Below are 21,010 nucleotides of genomic sequence, written 5' to 3' on the forward strand. Positions count from 1 at the left end.
AAACGACGTCGTCATACATGTTCAAGTTAAAAGTTTCCGAATCGATTGGTTGTTAAATTATAACAATCCATCAACAAATGACCGAGTTATTAACGTTCAAAATTATGACACAAAAAGGTTACGCGACTATTTTTGAAACTTTTAATTGACACCCGGCCCCATATAGTGAAGAGTAAGGCATTTTTAATGCCAAAACTTATTTTAACAAAGCAATCGGTAACAGTTTTTCTAGTATTATTTCGGCAGTCAGAACAAAACAAATGTTGGTATCGCGCCGAATGTCTGCTTAAATATTAGTTGACCTTAAAAAATGAAATCTGAGATATTCAGATATTCATCTTTCTCCTTTTACGAACAAATCGTAAGCAATGTACTTTTTTGCGAGCATGGAACCTCCAGCCAAGTATGTGAGAAAAATGTCAAATTCGTGCGCGCGATATGTGAAATGTGACACCATGCGATGGCGTTACTAAACTGAAGACTGATTTTACTCTAAGCTGACATGATCTGCTATAATTCACCATATTCTTTTGCGATTGTAGCGAATTTTCGCGATCAAATTGTCAGAAATTGTCACAAATCGGTTGGGCGCTTCAAAACATATTTTATAAACAAAAGATGATTACTTTTTCATAAATCAGAAAAATCATTAAAAGCAGTTTCAAAAGGTCATCAATTTTTGTTAAATAATTCTATTTCAAACCCGTGTGTTACAATCAACGCTTGACGAGAATGCGATTAGTATTTTCTAAAAATAATGCCGCTACCGCTACAACAATTTACAGCCATCTCCGAAACATTAAAATAGGAACACGATGAAACAAAAGCAATAAATTCACTCATTTTTATTCTAGGAGTCGGACATTTAAACAATGGTTTTTGCTTGTCAAATTGACATCGAAACATAGGTGCCTGTTTCGATGTCAATTTGTCAAGCATAAATCATTGTTTAAATGTCCGACTCCTAGAATAAAAATGAGTGAATTTATTGCTTTTGTTTCATCGTAACAAGATGTAATATTCTTCCAACGCCCGAGAAGAATTTACGTCAAGTGTAAGTTTAATTTTCAAGAGTGTACCTACCGCGTGTTCATCTACCAAGTAGTTAAATATGTGAACCGGACCGCTAGCCGTGGAGAGTATCTCAACCAGAAATAAGGCATAGTTGTTGAGCTTGACCTTAGAATTATATACTGAGAACGTGTCACACAATTTTCTTATAACAGTACATCGTGGGAGCTCCCACATAAATCAAAATCTATTGCATTGTAACTGATAGTAAAATATGAACGCCTGTTTTGCGATGCCAAATAATACTATCTGTACTAGGAATACTGCATATTCTTAAAAATTTTGCAATTATTACGAACACTCGCAGTAACAGTTCTTGATCTTCCTTTAGTGAAATGTATACTGTTTCCGCGAAGGACTTCTTGTTCAGAACATTGACCTATCTAGAGCTCATTGTAGCGCAAGTACAATTTATAGTATAACAGCATTCCGACCGGCCAATCAACCGATTAAATCTTGAAGAAAGATATCAGTGAATGCATGCTTCATTTCACTGTATCACGCTTAGCTCATTTGTCCTATACAAACATAACACAGCAGATTATATACTACATATATTATACCCCACGCCGGGTGCCTTGAGACATTCTTGCAACAATAAATAAACCGCGACGTTGCGTCGCGTGCATCGTTTATCGATTAAATACTGATCTCGCGCCTTTAAGCTTTAATTACATGAGTGCCATCTGACACCGACGCGGGTGTCTTCCTTTCGTAGTTTCCTGCTCGAGAAAGGCGTCTCACATGACGATAATCAGCAGAATAAATCATGTCTGGGTAGCAATTAGCATTGAATGCAGGATGACTCTTGTGCGTACCGTTGCTATAAATTGGATCCATGGGCCGAAACGACTAACGCCGCAAGTGAAACTTACCAGTTGATACGGAAGGGAAAGGAAAATCGAATATCACATTTGTATACGACACAAAAAAAACAGACAAATTTGCAAATGTTTAGTTAGTTTAGTTTAGTTAGTTGAAACCACTATACCCATCACTTGCCTATTCCATACCCCGTTCATCTCAACTCCAGCATATATTTCATCTATTAGAGCCATTAGTAGTGTCGTTTTCGCTTGATGCCAAACCTAACCCAGTTTCCACCCTAGCTGCTGTTAAACCGCTTGTTTGAAGCCAGTTTCGAACCCGGTTTTTACGTGATTAAACTCATTCTAATATTTGCTCCCAACCCGTTCCGAATTGTGAACGAAACACAGTTTGGTGCAAAGTGTTTGTTTGATGAAACTACCCTGGCTCTTTTTTAGTTTGCTCAAACGAAAACGACATTATCGTCCTATTCAAAACATTATGCCGTCATGCGTTATACTCGCCTATCAGTCGTTAGTTTAAATGTTCTTCCCGACTTAAATGTGTGTAATTGAAAATGTTAATAAACCACCGACAGCTGTCAAACAAGAACTTTATTCATCTCATGTTCATTTGTAACGTCAACCAGTAAAAACTAATTGAGTCCAGTTCCTTGATATGGCAGCTAGTAAATTTCATTCATCTGATCATAAGATGAAATTGTAAAATTCGAATGAATTGAATATTTTAATTCCGAGTAAACAAAATGTAAAGATACATACGTGAAATGAATAAAATATACGCTTTTTTGCATGTCATGAATGGAATACAACACGTAGCGGTAGTCGATGTGATGAAATTACCATAAATGAAAAAGCAATGCTGTTAGTAAAGATCGAGATAAGATGCACGAAAAAAAAATATAACGATTCTATATTTTGACACAGCTAACAGGCGACTTCTGATGCCAAAAGTTTTCAAAATGAATTGATAAAGATTAGATGCGTATTAATCGATGATATGCAGCTCGTAATTGTGTAAACGTTTCGTCATCTATGGTAGTGCTAGCATTACTTCTAACAAAACTATTTTATGTGGGAACCAATCGTAAAATGATGCGTGATGTTTAACTATCGCCTAAAAACTCCAATTAGTAGTGTTTCAAAGTTTACTTGACATCCCCGCGTCATAGCTCTTCAGGAACAGAATAATAGCAGATAAACAAGTGTACATTCATGTATTCGAATGAATCTGGAATCTACCGGGTGCGATAATAAACAGTTACGTGCTAATTGCGAATGTAAAGCGAAGCCGCTCAAAAATATCAAGACCTTGAAAATACTGTTCCTGTAAGTTTTACTTCAAATTGCCAAGTATTGACAACCGGGCAATAGAACGCACTTTTATGAAATCCTTTTATCATGTCTAAGGGCAAAAATAAAGATTAAATATTATTCCTTATCCACTCAGTGGCGTGATAATGCCTTTCTCTTGTCATTCGAACAGTCTCATTAAAATATCGTTTGATGTGAATATGTCTTACTTTACTATAAGGCGCCTTTTCAAAATTCCCCCGGTACAATGGACAAAATCTCATCGTGCCTATCTCGGGTTGTACTAAATGTAGCAAGATTATTCTTTTTACATGCGATCAGAAATATGGTCAGCAATTTGTGATTAAATTTTCAACGCTGTGAGATAACCATAAATAGCTCAAAAACCAAGTTTTCTCAAAATTTTGGAAACTATGAGGAAAACTCATGAACAAAATAGATTGAATTTTAGATCTGGATCCTGATACTAAATGTTAAATCTAAGCTCCGAACTGACTTCTGAATCAGAATTTAATTTAGTTTTAGAATTTAATTCCTAAATTCAGTTTCTGACATCAGAGCCTGAAGGCTAGAACTTAATTCTGAACATGAATTCTGGAGCTAGACTTTGGAACTGAATTCAGTTTCTTCAATTCACATTTAGAATTCAGTTCTAGAATTAAATGAGTTGAGTTCCATAATTCTAAAACTAAATTTATGACCTGATTTTATAATCTAGATCCCGAACCTAAATTTTGCAATTGAATTTTGAACCTTTCCCAAATTTCAAATTTAGTTCGTGAATCCAGTTCTAGAATTCAGTTCTGATCCAGAATTTTAGTTTTGGTGTAGATATAAATGATGGCAAAAACGACGCAACAGTCATAAATGTTGAATAAATTCCGCAAATCGATTCTTCTTTGAACTATCAAAATATTCCCGATGGACTATGCGAAACTTGCCTCTACTGAGTATCTAAATCAACGAAAAAAATGAATTTATTGCGTGTTAGTTAATTGTATGGTAGAATATGTTTGTCGTAGCAAGCGAACAACTATAAGTCGGTTAAAGCCGGATCTAAATGAGTGATATATAATAATAATGTTTGTCGTCAACAAGAATGGGTTTTGTCGTATCAAACAACGCACTCTAGCAACTCTTCGCAAGATTCAATCAGTGCCATCAAAGAGAGACGGATATCATCGCAACAACAAAAAACCGGCATGGTTCATTTAACATACAATGGATACCAGTGTGAGAGCGAATTTCTCTCGATGACCTGTCAGAGCATCACCAGTTAGCACGCTGCTGTGGGGATTCTCTCTGAAGCAGCAAACGGTCGCTTATTCTCGTTTCGCGATCCGATTCTATACGGGCAGTTGATAATTTAAATAGAATCTTTTTACTATTCATTTAGGGGTTAGCCAAATTTTGTGCTAGGGCACATAACCGTTTTCATTATTTTTACGTTTCGTCTTTGACTCATCGGTGCAGAGCAGTTCAAATTGAACTGCTTAGTGCTAAACTCGGCAGTTCAATTTGAACCGCTAAGCAGACGTAAAGTTTCTGCTACTTACAGAACACTTTTTGTTTTGCAACGAAGTGCAATGTCTTTTCTGACGTGCCGAACGAAAACGTGTTTTCGACTATTTCTGGCCGATGCAGGTATGGTCATTTAGGGGAAAAACGGTTATGTGCCCTAGCACAAAATTTGGCTAACCCCTAAATGACCATACCTGCATCGGCCAGAAATAGTCGAAAACACGTTTTCGTTCGGCACGTCAGAAAAGACATTGCACTTCGTTGCAAAACAAAAAGTGTTCTGTAAGTAGCAGAAACTTTACGTCTGCTTAGCGGTTCAAATTGAACTGCCGAGTTTAGCACTAAGCAGTTCAATTTGAACTGCTCTGCACTGATGAGTCAAAGACGAAACGTAAAAATAATGATTTTACTATTGCCGTATGTATGTGAATGCTCCACACAACGGTTTTGAAATATTGTAACCTAGTATGAGAATCATCAATTCGAATCATCGATTCGATTTTCTGAGATGAGAAATGTAGAAAAATTCTCTCGCGGAGAATTGAGAGATACGAGTTCTTGTAGCATCCATCTCAGCAAGCGGTTCTATTTTGTTGGTCGTTGAGCGCTTGTTGGCCGACATCCCGCATACGCATGGCTGCCAGACGGCTGACTAAACGCTGCCAGCTGGAAAAATATAGCTGGCAGACATTCTGGTGACCGACTGCCTCACCGCTGGCAGTTATACAACTCAAACGATACAACCGTATCCACCAGGATTTTTCCACATTGAAATCTTTGACATTTTCAGCGAAGGTTAGAAGATAAAAACGCTCGGCTAACTTAGATACAGGCGACATTGTTTTGTCAAATAGGATTTGACAACCGTCACTGAATCAATTTTGGTAGCCGTCTGGTGGCCATGGCTGTCCAGGTAGCCAAAACGCTATGCGGGATACTGCTCGAAATATTCGTTCAGTTTGTTGTTTTTTAATTTGCGAAAATAGTGTTAAAATTATGTTTTACCTTCATATAGAAAGAAAATTTGTTGTTATTCTACGTGAAGTAGAAGAATTGTACATGTATGTAGTGTTAGTTTTAAAAAAATAAGTGGAAAAAATTGAAGAAATTCTCCAGTAAAACAAGTCCAACGGGGTTCCAACTCGTAATATTAAAAATGGCTCAACAATTGACCTCTGTCTGCCGGATTTGTTGAACGAAAAAATGGCATTCGTTTCAACGGTTTGTTTCAAAATCGGCAAACGAAGGTCCCGTGTTGGCCTCCCGTTGAACGAATGATTGGACGTTCATTGGACCAATGATCCAACTTATTGGACCAACGAAGGACCACCGTTGAACTTTTTTTTTCTAAGAGGGATCTGATTGGATTAAAAATGTTGTATACAATATAGAAAAATATCGAGCAGCTTCTGCCAAAATATCAGCAATCACCAACACTGGTGGTCTAAGCAGTGTATCGAAAATAAGCTATCCACATACATTTGTGTTGTACGCAAGTATTTGTGATGGTTTTGTGTGCTCAGATCACAGCATGATGTGCGTTTGGCTGTCAGCTTTCGTTTGTTTACTTGTTTGTGCGGTTGAAATTCTGCGTTTTGAAAATGTCGCGTATTGAATAGGAAGTGAAAATTAAGGTTCTGGACACATGGCTAAGTGAGAAGGGTATTACTTTGCAAAAATTGGCGAAGCGGTTTGGAATTCATCATGCCAGTGTTAAAACCATCATTAATAAGTTTGGGGAACACTATTCTTTGGATGAGCTACCAGTAAGAGGCAGAAAACCCGTTTCTTCCAACCCGAAGCTGGACCAGAAAGTGGTATCTCTAATCATGAAGAACAAATCAATGTCAATAGGTGATTTGGCCAAAAAAGCTGGAACGAGTGTCGGAATGATCCAGTGTATCATGAGGCGAAATCACCTGAAGACCTACGAGAAGCAGAAAATCCCGAAACAAAGCGTAAAACAGAAGAAGCGAGCAGCAACAAGGGCCCGGAATTTGTATTCGCCTCTTTTGCAGTATCCGGATGCATGCGTTTTGATGGACGATGAGACTTATATATAGGAGGACTCAAAAACCCTTCCAGGTCAACAATACTTTACTGTCGTCATTGGGAAAGATGTGAGCGATGCGGACAGGTTGATTCAAGTGGAGAAATTCGGTCGAAAGGTACTGGCAAGCAATATGTTTCTGTGGTTTGAAGTCAACCATTTCTCACACTACCGGAACTATAAATGCAGAAATCTATCGATGTGAGTGTCTCCAGAAGAAATTACTGCTTTTATATAAGAAGCATAGTACACCCCCACTGCTTTGGCCGGATTTAGCGTCGGATCCCTATGACAAAACCACTCTCAATTGGCTTGCGCAAAAGGGTATAAATTTCGTTAAGACAAATATCAATCCACTAAATTGCTCTCAGCTTCGACCCATCGAACGTTACAGGGCAATCAAGAAGAGGGTCCTCGTGAAGACTGGTAAGGCAGCTGGGAACATGCAGGAGTTCAAAAAATTTTGGACTCAAGCGTCCAAAAAATGTGATGCAACACTTGTGCGGAACTTGATGAAGAGCGTTCGATCCAAAGTCCGAAATGCGTGAAGGAATATCTTAAATTTCATCCAATTTTCATTACGCTCTAGTTTAACCTCGTACAATAAAGGATCAATTTTTAGTTTGAATAAAATATGGTTTTTTGTCATAATTTGAAAGAAAAATTTGTGGATAGCTTATTTTCGATACACTCCTTATAGGTGACTCCTTATACGTGACTATTCTGGAAATTAAGCAACAAAAGTTTTGAAACTTCACTTCACAGAAATCTAATACGGACGATATTCGAAAGTGTGAAAGAAGCATGTCAGTTTTATTTGTATTCACGTCCTCCAGATATGTCTGGGACATCACCCACCCGCCTTTTTATTAGGATAATGTCTAACACAATCTCGGACTGATTTTTTTAAAAATTGCTTAGGTTAATTCATAAAAGCGTGACTCAATGCTTACATCGCATATTCGACAACGTTCTCCAAACCAAAAATTTTAGCAATGATATATTTTAACATTATCTTTGGTCACTTTCTGAAAAAAAAATTCGGTTAAAAAGTGATTTGTCGGGTACGTCACTTATATGATTTTATCTTCAGAATCGGAAGTATCTTATATTTGATCTACGAACATGATGTATCATTTGATAATAGCTTTCAAACGTATTGTTTAGCCATCTTCCAGAAAATTATGTGAAGCGAAATAAAATGCGTTTTGTCAGTTACGTTACTTATGCCATTATATCTCCGGAACCGGAAGCAACAGCCAATTGATTTTCGACTAGATTTACCACCCAAAAGTAACTATCAAACGAACTTAAGCTTGTTAAAACCGGTTCAGCCATCTCTGAAAAAAAATGTGCTGAGAGAAGAAAATGTGTTCTGACGGTGACGTTAATCATACCATTTTATCTCAGGAATCGGAAGTGACAGCTTTTTCGAACATGACACATATTTTTCGATCTCGTTGATCTGAGTCAAATGGTATGTAGCACTACGGCGCTCCGATCAAAAGTCGGGTTTTCCAGTAATTCTATCACCTTTCTATAGAGACAGGTAAAAACACAAATGCATATATGTTACTCTCGACGAACTGATTTCAATGGTGTATGGAACCTCATTTTCACAATGATTGCAATACTTATATTATAAACAAAGCTAGATTTTCCAAAATCTTTCTTTCAGACCGGAATTTTGAATGGAATTTCAAAGCATACTTAATAACAGGTATGCATAAGCTCAAAAAAACCAGGCGTACGCATCGTTCAAACTAGAATCAAAAACTTGTTTTAATCCACCTAGTGGTGTAATGAAGTCTTTTTCATATCTCTCACATTCTAATATATAAATGTGTGGTATTCTTCAATATAATCTTCTTTGATTCTTGAAAAACAAAAAGGTTTGTCCATAAACTAGTAAAACCTACAGAGTAAAACGATTAGGCCATCACTGATGAAACGAAGTGAGTTCCACTATGGCAGGTAATTCCGAAATCCGGATTCCGGGAACCGGTATAATCGAAGTTGGCTCGAGAAAAAGTGACTGGGATCCATTTTTGAGTCTTTGGCTACAATCTTCGGTCGATAAAGGAAAAACGAGAACCAGGAAAGCTGAAATTATTTTTGTTTGGCCGTCTACTGATAACGACTACCGATTAGAACAATGTTGATGTAAGTTTAGAAATTATTTTACGTTTTATTTCCGGAATCTGAATCCGAAAACCAGCATAGCCGGAATCGGTTTGTTTGGTTATCTATTGACAATGCTACCGATTGGAATAATTTCGACGACAGTTTAGAAATTTTTTTACATGTTTTGCTTGCGCTTTAGTGACAGTATCAAATTTTTAACACACTTTACCCTATAATTCTGGAACCAGAAGTCGGATCCGGATGAAATTTGGAAGTTTTGTATGCGACTATGAGATCTTTCATTTGATTCATGTCTTCTAAGTTTATTGAAATCGGTCACGCCATCTATGAGAAAAGTGAGGAAGTAATTTGAAAAAAGAATTTTTTCGCTGATCGCTCTGTAAATCTGGAACCGGAAGTTGGATCAAAAGTAAAATTTAGTAATTTTGTATGGGACAATTGTACCTTCCATTTGAATCTAAATTTGTGAGAATCGGCTCGGCCGTCTCTGACATTTTGGTACTCGACAAACTGAGTCGAATGGTATATGACACTCTGCCCTCGATTTAAAAGTCGGTTTTCACAGTGATTGCATAACCTTTCTATACTAGAAAGACAAAACTTGGAAAAACTCTAATCTACATGTTCACACACAGTAAAACGTGTTGATCGAGTATAGTTTAAGTGGTTTCAGACACACGGATTTCCCTACTGTCTCTCGATTCATAGATTGAACTTGTTATTTTGATACGTGGAACGAAAGTCATAATCAGTATCGCTGTCAGCACGCCAAGTTTTCTGCAATGGATGATTCTCTATTAATGTCCAGGACAAGGCGACTAAAGGAAACAAGTTTTTTTAGAACAGGTTCTGTCGTTTGTTTTCTTCAAACACAATTGTTGTTGCATGGTAAGAATGACTCCCGGGCGTCCAATCGATAACACAACGCAGTAGACATGCACATGAGGAGAGTTCAATAGCATCAATTATCTTGCTTTTGAAGTCTATCATCCGAGCACGATTCCTGACCACCTGCAACATCATCGCGACGTGAGTGACACTTAAAGTATGATGATCACATTAGATCAGCATCCTCGCCGTAAACGTTGCATATATCCGTTGTCATTGATAATAATCTCCATGTTTTCATCTATTGCCAACGAAGTCGATAGGGAACTGCTGGGTTTGGCGCTTTAACTGGAATCAGTTCACAAGATCACTACTAGTTGCGCTTGAATGCAATGGAACACGGCGAACCTCTCCGGTTCCACATAGAACAAGAGAGAAGCTGATTCATCCATTCTCACCGTTCTCACCTGATGTATCCATATCCGTTGGAAATCACCTTGAATCGGTAGCATCTCCCCAATAGTATTATTCTGTTCCCTAGGCACGATTTGAAAATACTTATTCTTGACGGAGCGCGCGCCTCGGTCACATCGTTCTTGATTATCGCGTTCGCGCAGTTCGCACAGTAAAACAACATTTCTGTTGTGATTGGAAGTCAACTGACGTGTGTCGATTTGAGTTCTAATTTATCGTTTAGCCGGTAAATAGTTTCATTGACAGCATCAGTATTATTCGAGTCCAATCAAGGTTGACTGGAGCGAAAATTGGGTAGTGAAATTGAGAGTTGTGCTTTGTGACAATTTGTAACAGTTTAGTCAAAGTCACCGAAAGAAGAAAGTTAAGGTAAGTGATAATTTTAACGACACAGTTTTACATGTTTTTGCTAAGAACAATGATGAGTTTTAAAATTTCCCTGTCCAGTACTAGACTTATAGTACTAATAGTTTGATTTTCCTAAACAAAGATCTGTTATCGCTAGGCAAAATAGTTTTCATTAAAGAGAAGTGTGCGCACCGGGGCTGGCGACTCAATTCATAGGGCGCTGGTCTTACAAGCGAGTTGTCCTATGTCCGAGCCCCGATCTGGAAGGATTCTTAGTGTCAGTAGGATCAGTAGTACTAGCCATGCAATGATTCTGTACGCTATATGAATCGGCTGCGAAGTCTGTTGAAACAGAAATGCCAAATTCCACAAAAGGAATGTAATGCCAAGACTTTGCTATCGTACGACAGACCTTTGCGAATTTCACAAAATATAATGCTCATTGCTTGACTGTGTAATATTCATGTACACAATAATCGATAGGATCGCGTAGATGGAAGCCCAATTTACGAGATAATATACAATGTGATTAAATTCAATGCTTCAACCCCGAATAATTAGCATCATATTTTTTAACTTTTGAATGAGCCTATCGTACGATATGCCCTAATAACATGAGAATTTGTTATGAAAATTGTACAGCTGCTTCATTCAGATTCAGCTCAAATTTTACATACATATTTTGTAGCGGTAAGTTTTGTGAGCAATCACCGTTTTGTGGAATTCGATGGCCATCGATCACGCTAATTATCATGGCGAAATTGGATATGTGGACAAATTTAATAATTTCTCGGGAACGGCCGTAGAATCCCAATAACCGTAGCCAAAAACCATCGCCTCTCATGCAACCAGCTTGTGTTTGATTCACCATATGATTAGAAACTTTATCTGACCCGATAGGTGAATGATCTTGAGATTAAATAATCTATAATCGAAATAAATTCATAGGCAGGTGGGTTATACCACAGAATTGCACACGGTGTGAATTAAATCAATACTGACTCAAGCTGAACAAGAGGGCTCTCTTCTAAGAATTACATCATTACACGTTCATTGTTTCAGATTCACTTATTGTCGTGAATACGACTTTCTTTACTTCGGGCACTTTTTCAAAAATTACCCTATTGAGAGAGTTATAAGTTTTTGATCGTGAATATCGCTTGTTGTATCTAACGTATCAATCTAATTTTTGCTACATGCCATCGGAAATATGATCATAACTTTGTGATAAAAATTTCAAATATATGACATAATCTCTAATAATTCGAAATTAAACTTTTCTAAAATGTGTGGTATGTTTTAATCCACCTAGTGGTGTAATGATGCCTTTCTCATGTATAAAATTGTGGTATTCTATTCAAAAATTTTCTCTTCGATTTTTGAAAGAAACCAAAAGATTGTATGTGCATAACATACAGAATGAAACAGTGCTTTGCTCGCGTAGGTCATCCTTAAGAGAACGAAGTGGGTTCACTATTATATGCACTTCCGGCACCGGAACCCGAGAACCGGTATAATCGAAGTCGTTTCGTACGGCCACCAACTAACATGACGTACAAACTCTACTAGTTTTTATTCAAATTTTGAAGATTCTATACAATTTTGCCATCGCACTCTAAATGACGATTTAAATGTTTGTTGTATCCGAAAATATGCAGTAATTTTTGGTAGGACCATAAGACCTTTCAGTTGAGCCTAAGATTAGGAATAACGGTTTTGAGTCCAGTTTACAACATTTTTTACCACCAGTTTAAATGACGGTGTAAAATATTCAACATACATTACCCTATAAAATCTGAACCGGAAGTCGGATCCGGTTGAAATTCAGAAATTCCATATGGGACCGAAATACCTTTCATTTGAATCTAAGTTTGTGGAAATCGGTCAAACCATCGCTGAGAAAAGTAAGTGAGGTCCATTTTGGTATATATGACCACTATTTCCGGAGCTTCCGGAACCGGATACCGGGAACCAGGATAGTCGGAATCAGTTTGTTTAGTTGCCTACTGATAATGACCACCGATTATAGTAGTTTTGCGACTAGTTTAGATTTTTTTTTACGTTTTTTGTTTCGCCGGTTTAAGTGATGGTGTGCAATATTGAACACACTTTACCCTATAACTTCTGAACCGGAAGTCGGATCCGGTTGAAATCCACACACACACACACACACACACACACACACACACACACACACACACACACACACACACACACACACACACACACACAGACACACACAGACACACACAGACACACACACACACACACACACACACACACACACACACACACACACACACACACACACACACACACACACACACACACACACACACACACACACACACTTACCCAGCAGGTGCAAAAGCAGCACACGAACGAGCAGCAGGCTCAGCAGCAGGGTCAGCAGCAGTATAGCGCGTGGACGAAACCACCACAACCACCGAGGGTAGAGGCAGCGAAAAAGTTGGTGGACGAGCTGCACGAATATGTGGATAAGAGAAGTAACGTGCACAAAGACATCAAGGCGTTGGTGATTAAGCTCCAAGGCGCTCTTGGTTCTGCTGTAAAGGAGTGGAAAAACGTAGTGCAGAGAGCAGAAGCTGGGGAGAAGGAGTTGTTAGCGGCGAAAACTGCTTTAGAGGCACGTCGCGCAGCGCAAATGCAAAGGGCAGAAGCCGACACAGTTACGAGGGAGGTCAACACGGCGAGTAGTGTTCCCCCTGGGGTGCAGTCCACGCCCTTCTTCACACCAAAGAGGCCAAGGGCATCGCCTGGAGATGTTAGACCAGGTGGTCCCAAGAGACACAAGGATGCCCGTGTCACTGGAGCTAAACTACCACCAGAAGCAACCGACGCGGTAAACAGCCGCACTGAATGGCAGGTCGTCGGCAAAAAAAAGGAGAAAGCGAGCAAAAAAAACCCGCCCAAAAAACGTAAGGTCGTCAGGACGAGGAATAAGAGCGAGGCTCTCATCGTCAAAGCGAGCGACGACTCGTACGCCGAAGTCCTACGCGCTATGCGGATGAACCCGGATCTTAAGGAGCTAGGGGAAGACGTGCAAAAGGTCAGGCGCACTCGTAATGGTGAGATGCTTCTCGAGCTGAAAAGAAACCCCAAAGCAGGCAGCATCTCGTACAAGGAGCTTACCGAGAAAGCCCTCGGAAACAAGGTGGAAGTAAGAGCCTTGTGCCCGGAAGCGACTCTCCGGTGTAAAGATCTGGACGAGATTACTACGGAGGAGGAGGTAAAATTAGCCCTGAAGGAGCAATGCGAGCTAGGAGAGGTCCAGATGACCATCCGTATCAGGAATGGACCTGACGGCACCAAGGTAGCCTTAATTAAGCTGCCAGTAGATGCAGCTAATAAAGCGTTGAAAGTGGAGAAAATGTGTGTCCACTGAGCGTTTCCCAGCTACCGGACGTGTGCTTCAAGTGTCTGGGTTTTGGTCACTTCGCACGGAACTGTCAAGGGCCGGATAGGAGCAAACTATGCAGAAGGTGTGGCGAGGAAGGTCACAAGGCAAAGGATTGCACGAAGCCTCCGAAATGCCTAATTTGCGCTGCCACGGGGGATAACAAACATCCTACAGGCGGTAGCAGATGCCCGGCCTTCAAACGAGCGAGTGCAACGAAGTCCCAGTGGAGGTAGTGCAAATTAACCTCAACCACTGTGATACGGCACAACATCTTCTGCGGCAATCTGTTGCGGAACATAGATGCGATGTTGCGATAATTTCGGAGCCATACCAAATTCCACCCGGAGATGGAAACTGGACATCAGACGGAGCCAAAACAGCAGCGATATGGGCAGTGGGAAAATACCCCATTCAAGAAGTGGTGCACTGCGCAGATGAAGGGTTTGTTATAGCCAAAATCAACGGAGTCTTCATATGTAGTTGTTATGCACCTCCACGATGGACGATCGAACAGTTCAACCGGATGTTGGACAAACTAACGGAAGAGCTAACCGACCGAAGACCAGTAGTAGTAGCTGGTGACTTCAATGCCTGGGCGGTCGAATGGGGCAGCCGCCTCACGAACTCAAGGGGAAGCAGTCTTCTGGAGGCCCTAGCTAAGCTGAACGTAGATCTTGCCAACGACGGTACCACTACCACCTACCGTAAGGATGGTAGAGAGTCCATCATAGATGTCACTTTCTGCAGCCCGGGTATGATAAGGAGCATGCACTGGAGAGTGTGCGAAGAATACACCCACAGCGATCACCAAGCGATCCGGTATTGTGTTGGACGCGACTCGCAGGTGGAATCAAGCAGAACGCAGTTTGGTGAGCGAAAGTGGAAAACAGCGAACTTTAACAAGGACGTATTTGTGGAAGCACTGAGGCTCGAGCGCAACACAATAAACCTCAGCGCGGAAGAGCTGACTGCAACACTATCACGTGCGTGTGATGCAACCATGCCTAGAATGGGAAAACCCAGAAATGGGCGACGTCCGGCGTACTGGTGGAATTCGACGATCGCTGACCTGCGGACACGTTGTCTACATGCCAGGAGAAGGATGCAGAGAGCTAGAAACAGCGGCGAAAGGGAGGAAAGAAGGTTTCCCTATAGAATAGCAAGAGCCGCACTCAACAAGGCAATCAGGCTCAGCAAGAAAGAGTGTTTAGAAGAGCTGAACAACAACGCCAACGAGAATCCGTGGGGTAATGCCTATAAGATGGCCATGGCAAAGATGAAAGGTCCAGCAGTTCCACCGGATAGGTGCCCGGAAAGGATGAAAACTATTATCGAGACCCTGTTCCCGAAGCATGAGCCTACGATATGGCCGCCAGTACTGTACGACGTACAGGATGTCCGCGGCGACGAAATCCGAGTATCAAACGAGGAGCTGATTGCTGTAGCGAAAGCCTTACCGGTGAAGAAGGCTCCAGGCCCGGACGGGGTTCCAAATGTGGCCCTTAAAGCTGCGATTCTGGAGAATCCAGACATGTTCAGGACTACATTCCAAAAATGCATGGAGGATGGTAGTTTCCCTGACATCTGGAAGCGGCAGAAGCTGGTGCTGCTACCAAAGCCAGGCAAACCACCCGGCGATCCGTCAGCATATAGGCCTATATGCTTGATGGACACAGTCGGAAAACTGCTGGAGAGAGTGATCCTTAACAGGCTCACGAAGTACACTGAGAGCGAGAACGGTCTGTCGAACATGCAGTTCGGATTCCGGAAAGGCAGGTCCACTGTAGAAGCCATACGAGTGGTCATGGAAACCATGGAAAAGGCCCAGAAGCAGCAGAAAAGGGGAAACCGCTACTGTGCGGTGGTCACATTGGACGTGAAAAACGCTTTCAACAGTGCCAGCTGGGTAGAAATAGCCGACTCTCTGCACAGGTTGAGGATACCAGAGTACCTATGTCAGATTCTGAAAAGTTATTTTCAGAACCGGACGCTGATATACGAGACAGACGCCGGATACGTAAATATGTCTGTCACGGCTGGCGTTCCACAGGGATCCATACTGGGTCCCACGTTGTGGAACATTATGTACGACGAAGTGCTGAAGCTAAATCTGCCCAGGGGAGTTAGGATTGTCGGCTTTGCGGATGATGTGGCGCTCCTAGTAATCGGCGAGTCTCGAGAAGAGGTGGAGGTTCTCGCCATGGAGGCAGTAGACGTCGTTGAGAATTGGATGCGGGAAAAGAAGCTTGTGCTGGCACATGAAAAGACTGAAATGGTCATCATCAGCAACCGAAAGGCGGTGCAACATGCGAGCATCTCGGTCGGTGAATGCATCATCAATTCGAAGCGTGAGGTCAAGCATCTGGGCGCTATACTGGACGATCGACTGAACTTTAATAGTCACGTTGACTACATATGCAAGAAGGCAATGAAGGTGATATTGGCGTTATCTCGGATTATGCCCAATAATTCCGCGATTGTCAGTAGCAAGAGGAGGTTACTGGCGAGCGTGTCATCATCGATCGTACGATACGCAGCTCCAGCGTGGTCGATGGCATTGACAACAGCAAGGAACCGAGCCCAGTTGAACCGCACTTTTAGACTGATGGCAATGCGCGTGACAAGTTCGTACCGAACAATATCGTCAGACGCTGTGCACGTGATAGCCGGAATGATCCCCATCTGTCTGCTACTGGAAGAGGATAGCCTATGCTACAGGGATCAAGGCACAGGAAGAGCCCGGAGCAGAGAGAGAGCCAATACGCTCACTAAATGGCAACAGCAGTGGGACAACGCGGAGAAGGGAAGGTGGACGCATCGATTAATTCCTAACCTGTCGGTTTGGACAACCCGAGTGCACGGCGAGGTAAACTTTCAACTGACGCAATTCCTGTCTGGACATGGCTGTTTTAAGCAATATTTGCACAGATTTGGCCACGCAAGGTCGCCGTTGTGTGTTGAGTGCCAGGAAACAGAAGAAACGCCGGAGCACGTAATATTCAGCTGTCCACGGTTTATCCAACCGCGTAGCGAAATGACTGCCATCGTTGGCGCCGATGTCAGTGTGGAGAACATCGTTCAAAGGATGTGCAGTGACGAAGGAAAATGGAACGCGGTGAACCGGACAGTTGTTCAGATTATGTCCACACTGCAGAGGAGTTGGCGAGAAGAGCAGCGTCAAATGACCTAGGTCCAAAGACGAAAAATTCCGGACTGTTTTCGGCACCCTAAGAAGACGGACGAAGCGTGTGGAATGTGGCTCGGTTTTCTGGACAGGTTTCTTCGCCGGGAAACTCTCCGTCGGGTAGGCTAGACCTACCACCGTGGGCTAGTTGAGTAGGCTCGTCGTAAACCGGTTTCGGAACGTCGGTTTCGAGAGAACTTCCAGCGTCGGGAAACTCTCTGTCGCGGTAGGCTAGATCCTTCGGCGGGGTCTAGTCGAGTAGCCACCACAACACCGACTTGTGTCGTCGGGGCGCCAGCCAACCAGAAGCTATGCTCCAACTGGAATCGCTGGACCGACCTCGGCACTCTCTCGTGTGTCCCGAGTGGTGCAACAGGGTATTCGGTGTCGGGAGAGCCTCTTTCGCCGGGGAACTCTCCGTCGGTGTAGTCTAGATCTTTCATCGGGGACTAGACGAGTAGATCGTGGCGTAGCACCATTAAGATAGTCGGGGCACCAGTGAACCGGAAGCCATCCTCCAACCGGCATCACTGGATCGACCCAGGCATCCTTACGGTCGGGCCGTAGACGGGTATCGAAAACGTCGGTTTCGGGAGAACTTCCATCGTCGGGGAACTCTCTGTCGGTGTAGGCTAGATCCATCACCGGGGACTAGTCGAGCAGACGCCACAACACCGATTCGAGTCGTCGGGGCATCAGCGAACCGGACGCCATGCTCCAACCGGAATCGCAGAGCAGACCTCGGCACTCCTTCGGGTGTCCCGCGTGGCGTAAAAGGGGAAACTCTCAGCCGGTGTAGGCTAGATCCATCGTCGGGGATCAGTTGAGTAGTGCGGCGCGACGTAGCGGCGTTGGGCTGTCGAGGCGCCAAAGGTGGATCGAGAGGGATAAAGATAGAAACTCAGGAGCTCATTTTCTCCCAAACGAAGAAGTGCATGAGCACAGCCGAGATGTATATAGAGAGCAGGAGCTCATTTTCTCCCAAACGAAGAAGTGCATGAGCACAGCCTCCCCCGAAGTATTGAGCTTAGCTTAGTTCCGGGGGGATCAAGGCAAGATGTCCAAGGTGTTTTAGTGGGTAAGGTTCAGCCAGTCCCACTCGCTGGTTCACAATAGCGGTAGCTTGACAACTACTGAGCGCGTGAACTGGGAAAGTACATAAGTAGGTATTTCACCTCGTAAAAAAAAAAAAAAAAAACACACACACACACACACACACACACATACACACAGACATTGCTCAGCTCGATGAACTGAGTCGAATGGTATATGACACATAGGTCAGCGATCTGTAGAAGAATATATATAATTTAACTGCCAATAGATTTGAAATTTTTCAACTTGACCGTATAATGCTACAACATTGAAGTGTTTCAATATTACACCATTGAAAAAACTGTCTGATTTGCCACATGTCAGTCCCACAAAATCAAAACGCGTTCTGAAAATTCCACTTTTTCCCATCATTTTCTGAGTTTTGTTGAAGCAACATCGAGAGAGCAACATCGAAGACCTCACACTTTTGGAATAAAGCGAGCGCCGAACAGAAAATTGTGCCAAAAAAGTCGCCAATCATCTACTTGACACTTTTGAGTCCCGCAGATCATTTTTAAAAATTAATTGAATTTTCCCCATTTCCTACCAAAAGCATCAGATTCATCAAAATGGAAGTTGAAAACGTTTTTTCCCGTCACTAACACATTCAATTACGACGGGCAACGCTCTCATGCAATGTGAAAAATGAAAGTATTAATGTAGATCACATCTGTATACACCCATACTAGTGTCGTTTCGAAATATGCGAAACAGGGTTGCCACATATACAGATTTATCTGTATTTTATTTTTCCTGAAACATACAGATTTAAAGATAAGAAAGAAAAGAACTGCTTAACACCGCAAAAAATCCAAATTTGTTTAAAAAGAGTTTTTTCTAAATACGCCTCTTTTTGTCACAAAACAAGATAATATTAAATTCATTGATTTCGTTAGCAATTAAATGAAGTTGGATATGAAATCTGCTCCTTCGCACAAGCTTCTACGCTTGGAGGTACATGTATTGATTTCGTATTTGCTATAAATATCAATGTAGAAAGCCGTAGATATATTTCATACTTTTCATATCATAGGCCTATTGTATCAATGATCAACCCAGCGAATTAATGTTTTCTTCATTGGAAGATTGTAATCGGTTGTGTACGCTATACCCACTCGAACTTCGTAATGTTTAATTGTCTGTCAGAATGTTTGATGTAACTTATCCGTACTTTAGTGTAGGTGCATCTTTTCAAATTCTAGTAGTGATGAGGAAATGCTTGCACAATTCGCACAATCGATCAACTAACTGATATTCGGAAGTGTGAAGAAAGTGTACCAATTTTATTCGTATTCACGACATCCAGTTATGTCTCTGACATTACCCATCCGCTTTTCAACTGAAAAATTATATCGAATGGGTTTTAGGTATCGATTTGTGGCCCTGAAATGAGCCGAATTGTTCAATTTATTTCCAATTCAACAAGGTCAAGTGTATTTTTCTCGATTGCGAAGCTTCTGCTGTAGAAAATTGATGAAACAATTACCATTGATTCAAGCCGAATAAAAAAATTTTGTCGAAAGGGAATTGTAGTGTTTCATTTTCTCCTACAATTGGTACCAGAATGGATTTATTTTGTTCATCGGCGATGAAGTGTGCGTTTTGTTGGATAAAGTCACCGTATATGTGTAATTTAACTTCTGGTTCCATATTCGACATAATATCTTCTATGGTTTGAAAGAACAACTCGAAAGTGATTTTATAGCATTTTCAGGGGGAAAATACACAGAGTCAAAAATATGTTTTCCTCCTGATATAATTGCTTTGGTCTAAAGATCTTTAAATTTTCTGTGCTTATTAGTTTTAATTTTGTCTGTCTCAAAGCCGGGCATAAATAAACGATATTAAAAAATTTGGCTGATGAAAAGTCAGTATTTACTGCTATGAAGACTCCATCTCCAGATTTGTATACCTTATAGTCATTTCCAAAAATTTCTTCGAAAATTCGGCTTTGTAAAATTGTGTTCGGCTTTCCGGATTAGTTGCATTTCCCATAAGAGTCCAGATCGGCCAAGGATTCCTTAGGTTTCATTCCATATTTCTGATGGACTTCAATGGAGATTCGTAGGAGGTGGTCTGGTGTCTTTTTGTGGTATTGGTTCTCAGAGCCGAAGCAAATATATTCCTTCCAATTTAATCACAATCCGTTGATTAAAAGTCCAGTATTCAGCAAAATAGTTTGACGACTGTACTAATGAAATGACTACTGGTACAATAGTTTTATATGCGTGGAAAGAAAAAGAAAACAACGCGAACATTTTATAAGGTCACAATAAACAAATAGAGTTTCTCTTTGTTTACTTTCTCTTCTGTTAATAGATTCCTAATTTTCACGTTTACTTACAAAATATTCGTGTATAATGAAAGACAATATTTCCAATTTTCTAACAGTATCAGAATATTTGTATAATAAAGCAGATGTACGCCCTTTTGAAATGTTTACGTCGAAAACTTCTTATTCTTCGGAACCAGATAACATAGAATTCCACTGTTATTACTAGTATCCATGGAGCTAGTGTTATTACTAGTATCCATGGAGCATTGAAATTTCCACAAAAAATATGAGCATCCGACGGATCAAAAATTTAAATAAAGTCAACCATCTCAGACAAAACAATTCAGGTTGAATTAGAATTGTCTGTTCTTTTTTTTTCATACATCAAAGAGTTTCCTAAAGCAGACTACAAATAGCTCACCGGAAGAGCACTTCTAATTCTATTTTCAAGTATGTT

The 21,010-nt window shown here is 41.1% G+C and overlaps 1 protein-coding gene across 1 annotated transcript in view; it reads left to right on the forward strand.

Annotated features, from left to right (window-relative positions):
• The first annotated feature begins 10,331 nt into the window (after positions 1 to 10,331).
• Positions 10,332 to 21,010, forward strand: part of LOC131435964 (phospholipase B1, membrane-associated) — a 48,124-nt gene continuing 37,445 nt past the window's right edge. The window contains exon 1 of the mRNA XM_058604278.1: positions 10,332 to 10,599. The gene's annotated coding sequence lies outside the window, so the exon portion shown is untranslated. The remainder of the gene's footprint in view (positions 10,600 to 21,010) is intronic.

Source organism: Malaya genurostris, chromosome 3, assembly GCF_030247185.1.
Source record: "Malaya genurostris strain Urasoe2022 chromosome 3, Malgen_1.1, whole genome shotgun sequence".
Taxonomy (NCBI): domain Eukaryota; kingdom Metazoa; phylum Arthropoda; class Insecta; order Diptera; family Culicidae; genus Malaya; species Malaya genurostris.